This window comes from Culex quinquefasciatus, chromosome 2 (genome assembly GCF_015732765.1).
Source record: "Culex quinquefasciatus strain JHB chromosome 2, VPISU_Cqui_1.0_pri_paternal, whole genome shotgun sequence".
Lineage (NCBI taxonomy): Eukaryota > Metazoa > Arthropoda > Insecta > Diptera > Culicidae > Culex > Culex quinquefasciatus.
The window spans coordinates 213,291,871-213,309,294 of NC_051862.1; the positions used below are offsets into that span (position 1 = coordinate 213,291,871).

Below are 17,424 nucleotides of genomic sequence, written 5' to 3' on the forward strand. Positions count from 1 at the left end.
ATGGAAGGGGTCGTACCGCCCCTCCGTCACGATGGTGATGGTGATGATTGGACCATCCCTTTTTTATCCCTTTATTTTTGGCACGCCCTCGTTTTTGACGATTTTCTAAAAAAACTTTTTCTTTCTTTTAATCATAACTTTGCAACTATTTTAGCAAAAGACTTTCTACAGGTTGCATTTTATAGAAAATTGTCCAAGAAATTCGATAAAAATAAAATTTGAACCCTTAAATGCGAAATAAGTTTCTCACATATAAAAGCCGAACTATGCGGGACTAATCCCTTTTTGTTGAAATCAAACTTTTTTCAGTAAAATCGCTGTATCTGAATCAACGTGAAACGAAACTTTAATTAATCAATGCAATGATGAATTTTTAAAGATTGATTTAAAAATCTTATCCAAACTAACCCAACAAAACAGTTAAACGATCCCCTTTTCCAAATCCTTCCCCATCTTAGTTCCCTGTAAATTGATAAAGTCGAGTTTCCCCCAGAAACGGATTGTTTGTTTGTGCAGCACACTCTATCTCCTCTCCATCCCTTCACCAGTCGCGACCAACCGACCCATTTCCATTCATCGCTCTTCGCTTTGAAAATAAGATAGTCACAATGCCAAAAAAAAAAGCTCCAGCTCCGAGAATTCCAACACAATTCAAGGACCCGAACCGACTCACACCAAATTGGATCGGGGCCAACAAATTTCATTCGCCCGGCATTTTCTTCACGCTGCTTGCACACCACCACCCTTCTGGGATAACTCTGGGTGGGTCCACTTCAGCCCAAATCAGGCAACAACAACCCGTGCCAGAAGAAGTGCAGCCGGCCGATTCTCCGTTTGTTGGCCGGCTGACAGATTTTCTTGCACTTGGGACTTTTGGAAGCGGGGGCAATGTGGGGTGAAATTGAGATTTTTAAATGTTCGTTTTGCGCTAAAAATAAAACCTGGTGTCCATTTGACCCCGAACTTCCAGCGGAAATCAAGAGCTGGTTTGTCCCACCGCTCTCTGGTGATGTCCCGGGTGACCATTTTCGGGGTTGTTGAACTGGAACCATGCGAGAGGAGACAACGGCTGTCCCTTTGCGATAGAACAATGAAAATTTCATTTGGCAACGAGCCCCGGAAAACCCCGGAACGGAAGACGGACCTTGCTTTTGGTGGCGAGAAAACAAAACAAATTCCAAGGCTGTGCCAAAATCGCGGGGCCCGGCAATCAGAAATCGGACAGCAGGAATGGAAGGATGTGGCGATTTGGGGTTTTTGCGGTGGCAAATGATTTCGCAATGGATCCTGGCACAGAGTTGAACGATGCTTGTTTGCGAGAGTAATTGAGAGGATTGTGGAGGGGAAATTGGTTGACTTTGGATGGACTGTTTGGATAATTGATCAGTTACTTCGATTAGAACACTAAGTTGAACTTGGCTTAAGGGTTCACATCAATCGCGGGAAGTTGTTTTATTAGTCTTTTGAAATTGTAGCACTAAATATTATATTGTAAAACTTAACTCAGGGGATGAGTCAAACTCATATCGGTTTAACATTCGGCAATTTTCATCAATCATCATTAAGTAAGCATAACACATTACCTGGTTATCTGTTTTCGATGCGATTCAGTCGTCAAATCTGCAATGATAAAAAAGAAAGAAAACAAACATTAGTTGATCGATTACCTATTCAATATCACTTTTTCTACATTTTCAAAATCAAACACACTCATGCAAATTGTTTAAAGTGAATCAAGAGTTAATTTATCAACGTGAATGTTTACCGAACGAATCCCCACTCCGTTATGCAAATTTCGGTCACACGCACTCAAGCAAACAAACAAATCTCGACAACATGAGCAATTTATCAAAATCCTGTTTTGATAGCTTAAAACACATACACTCAAACGCATCCGGAAACAGGTACACCTGCAGGGGGGGGGGGGAAGTCCTGATTTACATCAATTACACTCCCAGGTCATTGATTTTGACTGGTATCGCGCGGATGAGCGTGAGTGTGTGTGTGTGTGTGTGTGTGTGTGTTAGAACCGCGAGCAATTCGTAGATAGACCGTAGATACACCGAGACAAGGCAAAGCGTAAACTTTCCCATATAAATTACCCCCACCACGATAACAACGGCGACCCTGGGTGAACCCTCCAAGTGCCACGGGCGAAATGGTGGGTGGTTTTGACAGCGGAGCAGTTCTCCCAGATTTCGGTCATTTGATTTTTTTTGTATTTTTTAATCCGACTGAAACTTTTTTGGTGCCCAAAGAAGCCATTTTGCATCATTAGTTTGTCCATATAATTTTCCATACAAATTTGGCAGCTGTCCATACAAAAATGATGTATGAAAATTCAAAAATCTGTATCTTTTGAAGGATTTTTTTTTTGATCGATTTGGTGTCTTCGGCAAAGTTATAGGTATGGATATGGACAACACTGAAAAAAGTGATACACGGTGAAAAAAAATTTGGTGATTTTTTATTTAACTTTTTGTCACTAAAACTTGATTTGCAAAAAAAAACACTATTTTTAATTTAATTTTTTTTATATGTTTTAGAGAACATCAAATGCCAACTTTTCAGAAATTTTCAGGTTGTGCAAAAAATCTTTGAGCGAGTTATGATTATGAATCAATACAGAATTTTCAAAAAAATCGAAAAATTGGTCGCAAAAGTTTGTCAACTTCATTTTTTGATGTAAAACCAAATTTGCAACCAAAAAGTACTTTAGTGAAATTTTGAAAAGTGCACCGTTTTCAAGTTTAATCCATTTTTAGGTGACTTTTTTTGAAAATTGTCGCAGTTTTTCTTTTTTTTAAATTAGTTTACATATTTGCCCATTATTGAAAAGATTTTTTTTGCTGAGAAAATTCTCTATATTTTGCTTTTTTGAACTTTGTTGATACAAGCCTTAGTTGCTGAGATATTGCCATGCAAAGGTTTAAAAACAGGAAAATTTATGTTTTCTAAGTCTAACCCAAACAGCCCACCATTTTCTAATGTTGATATCTCTGCAACTAATGGTCTGATTTACAATGTTGAAATATAAAACATTCAAAAAATGTTCCGATCTTTTCGAAAAAAAATTTTTTCAGGATTTTTAAACCAAGACTAACATTTAAAAAGGGCGTAATATTGAATATTTGATCCTTTTGAAACGTCAGCCTTGATTAAATTTTTTTGAAAATATAGTTTTCGCAAAGATCCTAAAATTTCACGAATGTTTGATATTTCAACATTGTAAATCGGACCATTAGTTGCCGAGATATCGCCATTAGAAAATGGTGGGTTGTTTGGGTGGGACTTGGAAATCATCAATTTTCCATGGCATTTTCTCAGCAACTAAGGGTCGTATCAACAAAGTTCAAACATATTTTTTTCAAAAGTGGGCAAACATATGCACTAATTAAAAAAAAAAATAAAAACTGCGACTTTTTGAAAGTCACCTAAAAATGGATTAAACTTGAAAACGGTGCACTTTATCAAAGTTTCACTGAAGTACTTTTTGATTGCAAATTTGGTTTAACATCGAAAATTGAAGTAGAAAAATTTTGGCGACCAATTTTTAATTTTTTTGGAAAAAAAATATAATTGATTTAAAAATTCATAACTCGCTCAAAGATTTTTTGCACAACCTGGAAATTTCTGAAAAATGGCATTTGATGTCTTCTAAAACATATAAAAAAAATGTTTTTTTTTGCAAATCAAGTTTTATTGACAAAAAGTTAAATTAAAAATCATCAAAAAAAATTCACCGTGTGATGAAAAAAGTGATTTTCAGTGTTGTCCATATCTATACCTAAAACTTTGCCGAAGACACCAAAATGATCAAATCCTTCAAAAGATACAAATTTTTGAATTTTCACATATCATTTTTGTATGGACAGCTGCCAAATTTGTATGAAAAATTATATGGAAAAACTAATGATGCAAAATGGCGTGTTTGGGCATACCGAAGGCACCAAAAAAGTTTCAAACGGATAAAAAAATACAAAAATTAAAATTTAAGAAAAAAGACCAATTTCGTAGAGAATTGCTCAGCGGGGACGACCTCTGAGGAAGTCGCTTAACTAGGTCATCGTCACCATCAGTACGAATGTGATTTTAGTTGAATTCGTTCTACTCGATGAGTTAAGTTTCAATTTATTGAAATATACTTTCAAATTAGAAATGAAAAATCAAACATTTAAAAACCAACAAATTACTATCAAGAGCAATAATTCTAAAAACAGTATCCGCCCTTCTAACTCCCTAAACGGTAGAGAGCGTTTCGCTGATGGAAACGAAATGGAAGGGTGCAGAACTAATTTAAACACACCAGCACACACTCTAATGTATCCGTTTTCCGGTGCTGTTTGGAGCTTGCTTGATTTCCTGGGAATGGTATCATTTGTGAGTGTGCGAAAGCGGCCTTTATCGCGATCTGTTGGTTTCCGGAAAAGTGGGCGGAAAATGGGAGAGATGAATGTGTTCCGGTGGAGATTTAAAACCGTTGTCGGATGAATTTTGAAAAAAAAAACTAAAAAACATTCAAAAATTCAACAGATTTTCATTTAGATTTTAACTAATTGTTAGCTGTGAATTTGGATTTCATTTTTATGAAAATATTAAAATTTTACATCATCGGTCCTTATTTATTTTCATTATTCAGTTAAGAGCATCTTGTATTGAAACAAAAACAATGATTAACTTTATTCATAATATTTACAACATATAATTTAGAATATCAGAAAAAGGTTTAACAGGCATATTATGAAATTTTTGTGTTTGGATTCAATCTTAGTTAAATTAAATGTTAAAATAAGCTTAACATTGTTGTATATCATGATGAAGAAATACTTCAGAGATGGAACCGAGTTGTATTTTGATCATTCCGTTGTTTTGATTTCACAATTCCATTAATTATTTTATTTATTTTTACTTATTATTGCTATTTCAAATTTCAAGTTCGACTAAAACATAACAAAAAGTGTTGAATATCCCTCGTTCAACTGGTCTAGATCATTGTATTTGTATCGTTAACTGCAAATTTAATTGTATTAAAAGTACCTAAGCTACTTCTTATCTTGGCCCTATATAAACCAATTTAACTATTCAGTTGAAGAAAAAACTATAAAGTCAAAAGTGAAGCTAGTGTTTAAATCCACATCAAATAGACACACAATCACATTTTGTTTTAAATGAAATGCTGTTATCAAATTTTATATTGTTATTTAAATTCCTCATAATATTTTATTTTGAATCTGTGATCAAAAAAAAAACAAATTCTGATTGCTAAAATTGTTCTTTGAACAATGTCATGAAACTTGGGGAATCGGTTGAACACTGGAAGATCATTTCGGTATTTTTTGAAACTGAATAATCAAGTCTTTTATATAGAAACGGCCAAACACCACTGATCAAAAAAAAACACTAAAAATAAAGGCGCTGCTTTATCTTTTTAAGAATAGGACTTCTAAGATCTGTTTTTTTGAAAATGTTGATATTTAAGCCACATTGTATAGTTATAAAAGTGACATATATTGTAAACAGGGTTGTTAAAATATCAAAATATCACCTCAACAACTACAATTATCTCGCCTGATTATTCATGCCTCAAATACAACTGCTCTTCTTCTCTTTTCATTGAAACTCTCAGTGCCGAACATAGCCGAACACGTTTTCGTGTTTACCCACTCGCGATTGACATTTTCCTTTTCTCTCTCATTCTCGCTTCCACGATCATCCTACCGCAACAGCGTTTAACCACAAAAGCCGCCACAAAACCAATTTTGCAAACGCAGTTTGAAGGGGCGTCACGCGTGGTCGGCTCCTAATCGCCATCTCGCGTTCTCTCATTGCAGATTTCGGAGAGGTTGAGAGACTCAGCGGTGAGAGCGCATAGTCGAGGAAAAGGGAAGGAGTGATAGAGAGAGAATGACATCGCTGAGAATCACGAGACACAAGAAGAGATCTCACAAGCTATAGTGACGGCCGCTATACTCTCGGATATTTTTCGTGCAGAGATAATCTATTGATAGCTTTTCTATCACTCTTTTGCAACACTGATTATAAACTAGAGTGACTTTTTGGCAGAGGTGACATTGATAGGTTATAGATTTTTTTTCTCAAAATGAAAAATACGAATTAAATACAAACAGAAAGGTATGGAAGAAGTATAAAAAGTTTTCCTAGTAGTTTTCAAGAATTAAGAGTAATTCATGAAAAGGAATATTTAAAAAAATAAGTCTCATGTTTTCTGAGTAAAAATGAGTTCGAATCGAGAAATTATTTTGACAGTTTGACTATAATAACAGCTTACTTTAGTTTTCAGGTTACATGTGTTAAGCATTATTGAATAAGCATTTTCTAAACATCTTTAGATTTATAAGACTTTTCATTAGAATAATTGTCTAATCGAATTTCGATTTTTTTAAAATCATGTTTGGTTGAAAAAAAAACACAAAAATTGTATTTTTGGAAAAAGGCTGATCGGAGATATTTTAAATGATTCATCAAGTGATGAAATTTGATCCTTTTTCATCTCTATTATAAAGGTCCAGGTTCAATTGAATGCGTATGGGTTGCAAACAACAAATTGTACAAAATCGAACACGAACTTTTTCCCATTATGCTCAAATTTGGTTTAGTTGTTTATACAAACACAACAAAAAATAATCCCTAATTCCAGCAAAATTGGACCACCCCTTCATTTTGGCAGTGGCCCAAATCTTTGTAATTTTTTTTTCAGGATCATCAAAATCAAAATATCTCTATTTGTAGTTTTAACAAGAAAAACAAAGGTTGATATTCAATCATTCGTTCTGCCGTCCAAATTATTTTTTTCGTGTTCAGTTCATTTTGAATTGCTTTTGTTTTAGGAAAAAAAATACTTCTCTTGTTTTATGTTTTTTTTACTTTATTTTTAAATTCTAGATTAAATTTTCAAAAGGTGCTTAGGAAACCCGTGACGAAAGGTTGTTTTGAAAATTTAATCTAGAATCAACTAAATGCTTGTTTAGTTTATGTTATTTTTTTCTGGTAGTATTTGGCCTATTCTACTACCTATCATAATTAAATTTTGCCTATCTAATGTTTTCACGTTTTTATAGTAACTTTTTAATTTTTTGATTGTTTTTCACATTTTCTGCTGTAAAATGGCACCATCATCATTTGAATTTTAAGAAATACGTAGAGGCATTGTCTGGGACAGTACAAAAATTAATGCATAGTTCCTTCTACAGAAAATATAGGAAATGTTAGTGAAAATACAGCCAAAGCTGACCCCAAAAAAATGTCATTTTCAAAAACATTGGCAAAGTCATAAAAAACAACTCGTTTTTAATTTATTAAAGCTTATTTACAATCAAGGTTACTACCATCCACTGAATTACACTGAAAAAAATATTCTGTTTCAGTTATAAAATTGTAATTAGCTTAAATCTGTAATCCATTATTTCCAATTGAAATGTGTTCAGAGACAATCTTATGGGATATTGGACGAGCTTTCCGGTAAAATATTTACGAGACTGAAAAATCAAGTCTGTCATATCGAAATTGCCAAAAACCATCAAAAAACTTCTTTTTTTTCGACATTTTTATTTTTAAAAGCACTGTAGGTTTACAAGAGTTGGACTTATGACAATGGTCAATATGGAGACTTTTATGTAAAATTGTCTGGAGAAGCGAATCGATTTTTTTTTTTTGAAAATTTTGAAGTGCAGGGCACTTTCCAAATAACAGTTTCAGTAAAGTATTTTGGTATTTTTCTAGGTGATTTGCTCTATCCTGCATTTTTCCTGGGTCTTTTTGTAACATCTTAGGCTATTTTCACCAAAAAGATGAACGATAAAAAATCGTGGACTCACCATCAAATTTGACTTTTAAATTTCCTTAAAAGTGTTTTCTTTTTAAAAATCTCATAAAAGTGGCATGTTTTTTTCTTTCAGTGTTTTTTTTCGGAAAGTCCGTCAAATTTTCCACAAACGTCTTTGACCACTTTTTGATACGATACAACGGCTTTGAGATACAGCGATAATTAAATTTCGAATAGCAAAAATATTGAAAACACTCACGCCCTTCTCAAATGTAATTATCGAGTGAAACTGGCTCCATATACACAAAAATTGCTAGCATAAGTGTATGATAACATGTCTACAAAGTTTCATTGAAATCGGAGAGGGTCGAGAAAAAAGTACCTAAAATATTCTTGTTTTGGACTGGAATCGCTCCCCTCAAAAAAACATTTTGAAAACATTGGCAAAGTCACATGAAACAAGTTAAACTTCCAACCCTAAAATTATATAATATTTTAAGAGTTCTTCTTTCCACAGCTTTTTAAAGATCAAAAATTGGTTGAAAAATTGTATTCTGGCGATTTTAGGTTGTAGAGGACGGGCGGGGTTAGGTTGTAGAGGGCTAAAAAAGGTGTTCTGAGGTTTCTCTTTAAAGCTATACAAAAAAAAATTGAATAGTAAAAAATTGTGAAATAATCGTCACTTTTGAGCCACAGATTCAGTTTCAATAAGAAGTCAATAAAAACAATCGCTAAGTTTACTGTGCAATTCCTTATTCCATCCTTTGACGGTCCCCATATCTCTTCTAGCAGAATGATATGTTGTTTCCTCCCGCGGGAAGCTTTAAATTTGCATACATCAGCATCGCAGCATCTTCCTGCCACGATCGTCCACAGCCAATCTATCACACCACCGACCGAGGAAGAAACGGCGTCGTGAGCTTTGGGCGCAAACTCTGGTCCCCAGCCCGTCACGTGGCTTGGCGTGGTTAATAATGTAGATCATGGCCTGCTGCTGCTGCTGCTGCTGCTGGGAAGGTGCGTGCCGCCGATGTGAAGATTACAACACGTGCAGGCACGAATCGAAAGTATTGGCTCTTCCGGCAGGCAGGCAGCTTTCTGATCAGATTGGACAAAGTGGGAAATTGAAAATTCAAATTCATTGCCGTAGCTTTCTGCGGGGAAAACACGTTTGGGTTGGTTGGTTGGTTTGGTGATGTGTTCTTGTTTACGGTAGATACTGAAAAGTGTTACATTTCAAAAAGGCAGAACAATGAACAGTGACAATGGAGAACCCCAGATGGAATGACGAACTTTCAACCTAATTACTTTGAAATCCCTTCAAAATGGGATGCCTCGTAAATCTAGATCATGAAAGTGAAATGCCTTTCAAAACCTGCCACTTCCACTTCCTTCAAAGTCAAATGACACTCGGAGGAGAAGGGAATTTCCCGTTTGAACCGTCATCGTCTTTACGCCACCACCAACGGAGCGAATAAATTGCGGCCGTCGTCGACTTCACTCCAACAGACGGAGTAAGTAAGTCATCCTATCAATTTCCTTATCACTCCTCCGCCACGCACAAGCACTGAAAGCTCGGCCGGAGAGAAGGCACAACATTCAAACGTCATTTTACAGCTGAACGCACCTCAACAATGGGCCTCTGGCGAGTTCTGCCATTGTTGAATTCTCGCCCCACAGGCAAGAATTGCTCAAATCTCCCACGTCATGGCACGGGGCCCGTCCCCGGAAGAAATCCGGATTAATTCCAGCTACCCGCACACGTCATGTCCCACAGGCAAGTCACAAACAATCGACCGGGTGGGGAGGGGGTCTTTTCTTGGGAATCTCATCTCGTTACGCAGCCTCCGGAGGGTTTAGTACACATACGCATGTGGAAATCAGAAGGAAGAGAAAAAAAAAACCCGTTCGTCATCACACGAGTTGCGAAACATTCCTCACATCGGATTGGTGACTGGTGAAGGGATTTGGATGAATCAAAGAATGGTCACCTGCTGGTGAAAATCGATAGCCATGTCACTATAGTGACGAGCTGAAGAAGGAAAGTGAGTTTCACAAAAGTTGTAGTATTTCTCAGAACGATAGTACAAAATCATAGAAACGTAACTGGAAAAATCAAACTCAAAATCACCATTTTTTTGTTATTTTAGTATATAAGGCCGTTGCAAATATTTTTCAAAGTTTTTGCCCCCCCCCCTCCCCACCAAAATCGCTCCGAAAAATCAGGGGGCAAAAAAATATTTTTTTTCAAAAAACTAAATCATATTTAGCATGTCTGAGATCTTTCAAAAATATTTTCAATTTTTGTGGAATTCCAATGTACAGCACCGCAAAAAGTTTTTTTTTCGGCGAAAATTTAAAATCTCTTCAATACTTGGATATTTTGAAAACTAATGATTGTAAAACAACTGGGCAGGTGTAAAATGCATTTCAAAACACTTTTTTCATTCAATTTTTATTTTTTTTGCCCCCCTCGACTTTGGCCAGAGTCGAGGGACGTAAACGTCAAAAATTATTTGCAACGGCCTAAGTTAATATAATAATAAAAGTGGTGTGGATATATTTCAGAACAAATACATATTTTTTACATTTGTTATCTCTATTTTTTTTTAATCTGGGAGATCCACACCATTTTTCATACAATTTTGGCAGCTATTGATATAAAAATGATTTGTGAAAATTCATAAATTTGTATCTTTTGAAAAATTACTTTAATCGTTTTGAAGTCTTTGGTGCTTGTTGTCCAGCAAAAACTATACAAGGATATTCACAAGGCTGTTAACGATAAATTCGTTCGATAACGATAGCGATAATTTTAATGACGATAACTTATTTGAATAGATTTCTACATGCATTTTCACTTAAAAAAGTATCAAAAAATTGGTGCAAAAAAAAATCTCAAAATACCATATTTCTTAAAGTTTTGAAGTTTTGCCTGCGTTTGCACGGTTTTTGAGCTTTTTTTTTTAAAAAAAAAAGATGCTCCAATTTCCACAAAATACCATATTTTGTTTAAATTAACAAAACATTTCATAATATGAGATTTGGGCTTCAAATAATTTGAAATACTTTTTTATGCCCTTCTACTGTTTGAGAGTTTTTGGAATCAAACGCTTGAATTTTCGCAAAATTCCATATTTTTTTCTCAAATACTCCATTTTCAATATTTGCACTTTTATATTCGTGTTATTTTTGTTAAATACTACAATTTGCACAAAATACCGTGTTTTTTAGGGTACTAAAATTTTCATAATTTGCAATAAGGGTATCAAACGCTTTCAAATTTTGCATTTATTTTCACTGTTTGAGATTTTTTGGAATATAATATTGAAATTTTAATAAATACCGTATTGTTATACTTTTCGTAATTTTTCGCAATTTTGTAATATAACAAAAGCAATGAATCATACAAAATGTCGCATCGTTTGATACCTATATTAAAAATAATTTCTGTTAAAACTGGAGCATTCAATTAAAAAAAAATACTAGAACTAGAATACTTTAAAAATCACAAAATACCGTATTTTTTTAAAGAACTCGAATTTGCATAATTTGCAATATCAGTATGAAACGATTTGAAATTTTACCAGCATCACTGTTTTTTTAACTAAAATAATCACAATAAAAATACGGTATTTTTTTGAAAATACTAATATTTTCTCAATTTGCAATATCGGTATCGAACGATTTAAGGTTTTGCATGCATTTTCACTGTTTGAGAGTTTTTGGAATAAAATACTCAAATGTCAACAAAATACCGTATCTTTTATTAAGTACTTTTCTGGGTATCAAACGAAGCGAGTGCATACACTAAATTTTCAGTTTTGTAGGTTTAGAGTAAAACATCTGTTCTAAAAAAAGAAATAAATGTACCTGAGAATTTCGCCTCGTTTGATACCAATATGCAAATTTATAAATTTTGAGTACTTGAAAAACGGCATTTTGTGAAAACCAAAAAATGTCATGCAAAATTTTGCTCCGTTTGATATCCATGTTAAAATTTTTGAAAATTTGAGTAGTTTCTAGAAAAATATGGCGATACGAAAAAAACTCATTGTTTTATTGTTTAATTGTTTAATTGTTTAATTGTTTAATTGTTTAATTGTTTAATTGTTTAATTGTTTAATTGTTTAATTGTTTAATTGTTTAATTGTTTAATTGTTTAATTGTTTAATTGTTTAATTGTTTAATTGTTTAATTGTTTAATTGTTTAATTGTTTAATTGTTTAATTGTTTAATTGTTTAATTGTTTAATTGTTTAATTGTTTAATTGTTTAATTGTTTAATTGTTTAATTGTTTAATTGTTTAATTGTTTAATTGTTTAATTGTTTAATTGTTTAATTGTTTAATTGTTTAATTGTTTAATTGTTTAATTGTTTAATTGTTTAATTGTTTAATTGTTTAATTGTTTAATTGTTTAATTGTTTAATTGTTTGATTGTTTAATTGTTTAATTGTTTAATTGTTTAATTGTTTAATTGTTTAATTGTTTAATTGTTTAATTGTTTAATTGTTTAATTGTTTAATTGTTTAATTGTTTAATTGTTTAATTGTTTAATTGTTTAATTGTTTAATTGTTTAATTGTTTAATTGTTTAATTGTTTAATTGTTTAATTGTTTAATTGTTTAATTGTTTAATTGTTTAATTGTTTAATTGTTTAATTGTTTAATTGTTTAATTGTTTAATTGTTTAATTGTTTAATTGTTTAATTGTTTAATTGTTTAATTGTTTAATTGTTTAATTGTTTAATTGTTTAATTGTTTAATTGTTTAATTGTTTAATTGTTTAATTGTTTAATTGTTTAATTGTTTAATTGTTTAATTGTTTAATTGTTTAATTGTTGAATGGTTTAAGTGTTTAATTGTTTAAGTGTTTAATTGTTTAATTGTTTAATTGTTTAATTGTTTAATTGTTTAATTGTTTAATTGTTTAATTGTTTAATTGTTTAATTGTTTAATTGTTTAATTGTTTAATTGTTTAATTGTTTAATTGTTTAATTGTTTAATTGTTTAATTGTTTAATTGTTTAATTGTTTAATTGTTCAATTGTTTAATTTTTTTAACTTCCGAGCCCACAATGTATTGAATTTTTTAAGCAAAAATCGCATTGGTTATTAAATTTCCTTTTGCGCTCACAGAACTAAGACCTTTAAAACAGTTGATTCAAATTGAGCTTCGTCCTTTTTTTCTGCTACCTTCTAAAATATTCCCATCCACATTTACCCAATCGTGCACGACAATGAGATGGAGGAGGGTGAAATTTTATTGAAATTATTATGCACTAATTGATCAATTATGTTTAGTCACCATCAATTAGTGGCTGATTGATTCCCATCAGGGCCGGTCACGGAACGCGTTGGTCGACCGTTCCAAAGCAAATTCAATCGATTGTTCCTTCCTCCCTCCACTCCCTCAGAGTTTCCTCCTTCCCCCTTTCCCTTCCTCCAGCCAACAGGTCAACTTCCACAGGTGATTACCAGTTGACTTAATGCATAATTAATGATCTATTTAGTGATTCCGAATTTGGACCCTTCCCATCGACAGCATCGCAGCATGGAACTCGATTAATTTTACCATGAATCATTCTTCGGAAAAGAGTGGAGCCGCCCCCGACCGACCGTTGCCCAAGCGGAAACTGAAGCATTTTTGAGAGTAGCTTCCGATTCCGGTTCAATCTTTGGCACTGGTCCGGGGAATGTAATCAGAAGCCATTTATCAACGAGCAACTCTCGCTGATTGATGGGGGCCGTCTGTTTATGTTCTTTCGCCAAAGTACAGCTCAGGCACATAAAAAGCTGTTTGTCATGGTGGTCTGATCTCATTTCCGGTATTCTGGCTCTACGCACACAAAACAACCAGTCAAAGTACTATCATCAAGATGTCAGTCAGCGGCGGCAGCGTATTGAGTTGGCCGACTCCGGTGGGGGGTCGACTGGTAAACAAAATTCTTAGTGAGGGGGGTGGGGGGGAGGGATACAAGTCACATAGTGGGAGCACTGCACAGCTAAAAAAGTAGTAATCTAGCTGCGTGTAAAAGACCTGGGTGTAAAATAAATATTGCATTATTTTATGCAATTTTATGTGATTTTACACCCTGAAATATGCCCATCAGTAAGGGAAACCTACTTGCACGGCTTGTCTAAAGGTTATTTTTATAAATTTTGAATGAACCTCGGTAATTCTTTCTGGAGCTTGTTGGGGAGACTGTCCTGAGTCAGGAAAATTGTTTTTCAAAAAAATCTATCGGTTAAAATTGATTTTATCTCATTTTGAAGTTTTTATATTGAATATTTAAGCTAAAATCATGAAAAAATATCAAAGAAATTGCTGAAATTTTGATGTTTTTTCAATTCATTTCATCAAAACATCAGTTTTGAGTACCCTAAACATTTCTTCAATATCCTAATATCATGGAAAAATGTATATCTTGGTCGTTAGTTTCGATAATTGCTGCAAAATAGGTTTTTTCCCCCTTATTATTTAATTCTTCTGGATACATCAACTTTATTCGTGTTTATCAATACTGTGCAATTTTTTTCCTTTTCTTCCTACTACTACTTCAAGTTTTTTTTGCAAAATCGTCAAAATTACCATTTTATGGCCCACCTTAACGCGGCAGGAACCACAACAAAAAAAAAGGAATAAAATAAAACTATTTTGGGTAGAGAATCTCGAAAATTTTAAGCCGATCCGAGCACTTAAGGGTTATGCCATGCCGTTTACGTAGAGATTGTTGTATTGGAACACCGTAAACCGTATTCGACAATACACTTAAGTCGCTTAGCAGAATTTGGTAAGATGTTCAAAAATTTGTCAACGTGTTTTTTTTCTACAAATAAAATAATATTAAAATCCAACTCAGGACTTTTGATTTGCCATCCTTGAATAACTTGAAGTAGTAGTAGGAAGAAAAGGGAATAAATATCACAGAATTTTTAAATTAACAGCTTTCTCTGCACTTAAATTGTTGTTTATTCTACAAATTTATTCTGGATTTTATTTGCTAAAAAAAACAAGTAAGCAGTTTTGATAAACACGAATAAAGTTGATGTTTCCAGAAAAAAAAATAAATAACAAGGAGGAAAAAACCTATTTTGCAGCAATTATCGAAACTAACAACCAAGATAAACATTTTTCCATGATGGAGGATATTGAAGACATGTTTAGGGTACTCAAAACTGATGTTTTGATGAAATGAATTGAAAAAACATCAAAATTTCAGCAATTTCTTTGATATTTTTTCATGATTTTAGCTTAAATATTCAATATAAAAACATCAAAATGAGATAAATCAATTTTTACCGATAGATTTTTTTGAAAAACAGTTTCCCTGACTCGGGACAGTCCCCTCAACAAGCTCCAGAAAGAATTACCGAGGTTCATTCAAGTTTTATAAAAATAACCTTTAGACAAACCGTGACTTGACCGAAATGTCAAGCTCATATATGCGTTTATCCTTAAAGCTTTTCATCGGTCTGATGGCCGAGTGGGCTAAGGCGCCAGTCCTTACTGTTGGTGCTGGGTTTGAATCCCGTCGGTTGCAACTTTTTTTTTGTGTTTGCAAAAATTGTACATGCAGTGTGTAATATTAGGTGTTTATTTTGACGAAGCTGATGTGCATGCTTTTGCATGCGATTTTACCATTGGATTTTTTGCTGTGTGGTGAAGATTGAGATAAAGATTCGAAGGGATTTGAACGGGGTCTTTTTTGTTAATCCAAATGAAGTTTTTAAGTTTTAGACATAAAACATTATACATAATAAAGAAAAATTGAAGGGATTCTGTTGAGATTAGTAGTCTTAAAAGATAAGTTGATAGTAAAGCAAAATATTCAAAGCGTTTTTGCTATGACCACATTTCCTCTCACTATCCACGCTTCCACCGGAAGCCTTTCGCCAAGCCGGACATTCTTCAATCAGCAAATCGATTGCGCCCCACAGAGCTCTGCTGCTTCTGCCACCGTGGTGATAGATTACCGCCCTTGCATTTTTCTGTTTGCCACAGAGCGAATCTCAACCAACAAAAAAAAAACGACGACCACGCCGGAAGATGGATTATCTCCTGCCAGGTTCGCTCATGAAAGATTCATTCTCCCAATTTTCCCCGGAAAATGTGTGTTTCATCCGCCAGAGCTTTGTTCTTCTCGTGTGAGCTTTTTACGAAGTAAAAATCTTTTGAAAATGATTCTCCCCTGCGGGAAGTGACCTTCTCACCTCCCGCTCTTTTCGTTGTCATCAGGTGTCGTAATTAATTACTTTTAGTGGGAGGAGGGTTTGTCACGCCCTCCAGAAACGCCTTTTAGCATTAACAGCACACAATTATGAATGACCCTTCGGTGGGGCAAAAAGGCCACCCTCATTTAAAAAAAAAAACTGCACTCCCAACATGTGAGGGTGAGAAAAACTACTCACTTTTCATGCACTTGGTCGCACACTTTAGTTCAAAAAGAAAATGTCGTCAAAGAAGGACTTCATTTACGCTGAATGGCTGCTGGGGTGGCCCTTGGGGTGTACTTTGCGCAAGCTTTTCCAGTTCATCAGGCCCGTCAGGCAGCATAATAGCAAAGAGAGAAAAAAAAAGTCACTTGAAAGTGATGCTACCGCAATGAAGCTAAAAAAAGAGAAGGAGCGGTTAAGATGTTTCACCTGTGGGGGATGGACGACCAACACGACGACGACGACGGTGGCAACGGTGGTCGTTCGTCCTCCTAGGGTCGGGATTAAAAATCCATTACTCACTGGGGAAATTAACTTTTGCTGGACGAATAGGTGAGAGTGATGGCGATGGTGTGTTGGAAAGAGAGGAGAAGTCATCTGGAGTTTACGTTTTATGTAAGGGGGAATAAGACTGGAAACAAGTTTCATTTTTTGTATTTTTTATATAAATTTTAAGACCAAAAGTGATGAGTAAAAATTCAACAATTCTTTTAAGCATTATTATAGAATCATACTTGACTTCACAGTAATTTAACTATCATGACAAAAACATAACAATAAATAGAAAATTAGTCAAAGTTTTCTTATCATTTATTTGCCAAATCATTTCAGATTGCTTCAGATAATTTTCAGAAAAAAATATTTTTTTGCCGTCAGCAGTCAGCAGTTATTACAAAATTATAGCATCCATGTTAATTGTTCAGAACGATAACTATTTTAAATTTGTGATTCTGATTTAGTACTGAGAAGCTGCAAACTTTCCAAGCGATTGCAATCGCCTTTTGATAGTCATAAATAACATCAATTCCGAACTTTTTTTGTTCCTGTTTTTAAATATTTTTATAGCAATATTTCAGCAACTAAGGGTCGTATCAACAAATTTTTAAATAAAGAGAATTTTCTCAGCTCTTCATTTTTTTTTTCGAAATGAATAACTGCGACTCTTTTTGAAAAAAGTTACCCTAAAATGGTCACAGAAAAAAAAATCATGGTAATATTACATCTGGGAAGGGGTACATCTTTTATGTCAGAAAAAAAGGTGTAATTTTACCTCTGGAAATGTGTAATTTTACCACTTTTCTGATGTAATGTCACTTTTTCAGTCTAAATTGAGGTAAAATTACATCATAAAAGAGGTAATATTCAACCTTCCAAAATTAAAGCTTCCAAATTTACATTATTTTTTTCTGTGGTTATAACTTGAAA

General features: G+C 33.8%; 1 long non-coding RNA gene across 1 annotated transcript in view; it reads right to left on the reverse strand.

Moving 5' to 3' along the window:
• Positions 1–206: 206 nt before the first annotated feature.
• LOC119767677 overlaps positions 207–17,424 on the reverse strand; it is a 229,223-nt gene continuing 212,005 nt past the window's right edge. The window contains exon 3 of the long non-coding RNA XR_005277646.1: positions 207–1,620. This is a non-coding gene — a long non-coding RNA (uncharacterized LOC119767677). The remainder of the gene's footprint in view (positions 1,621–17,424) is intronic.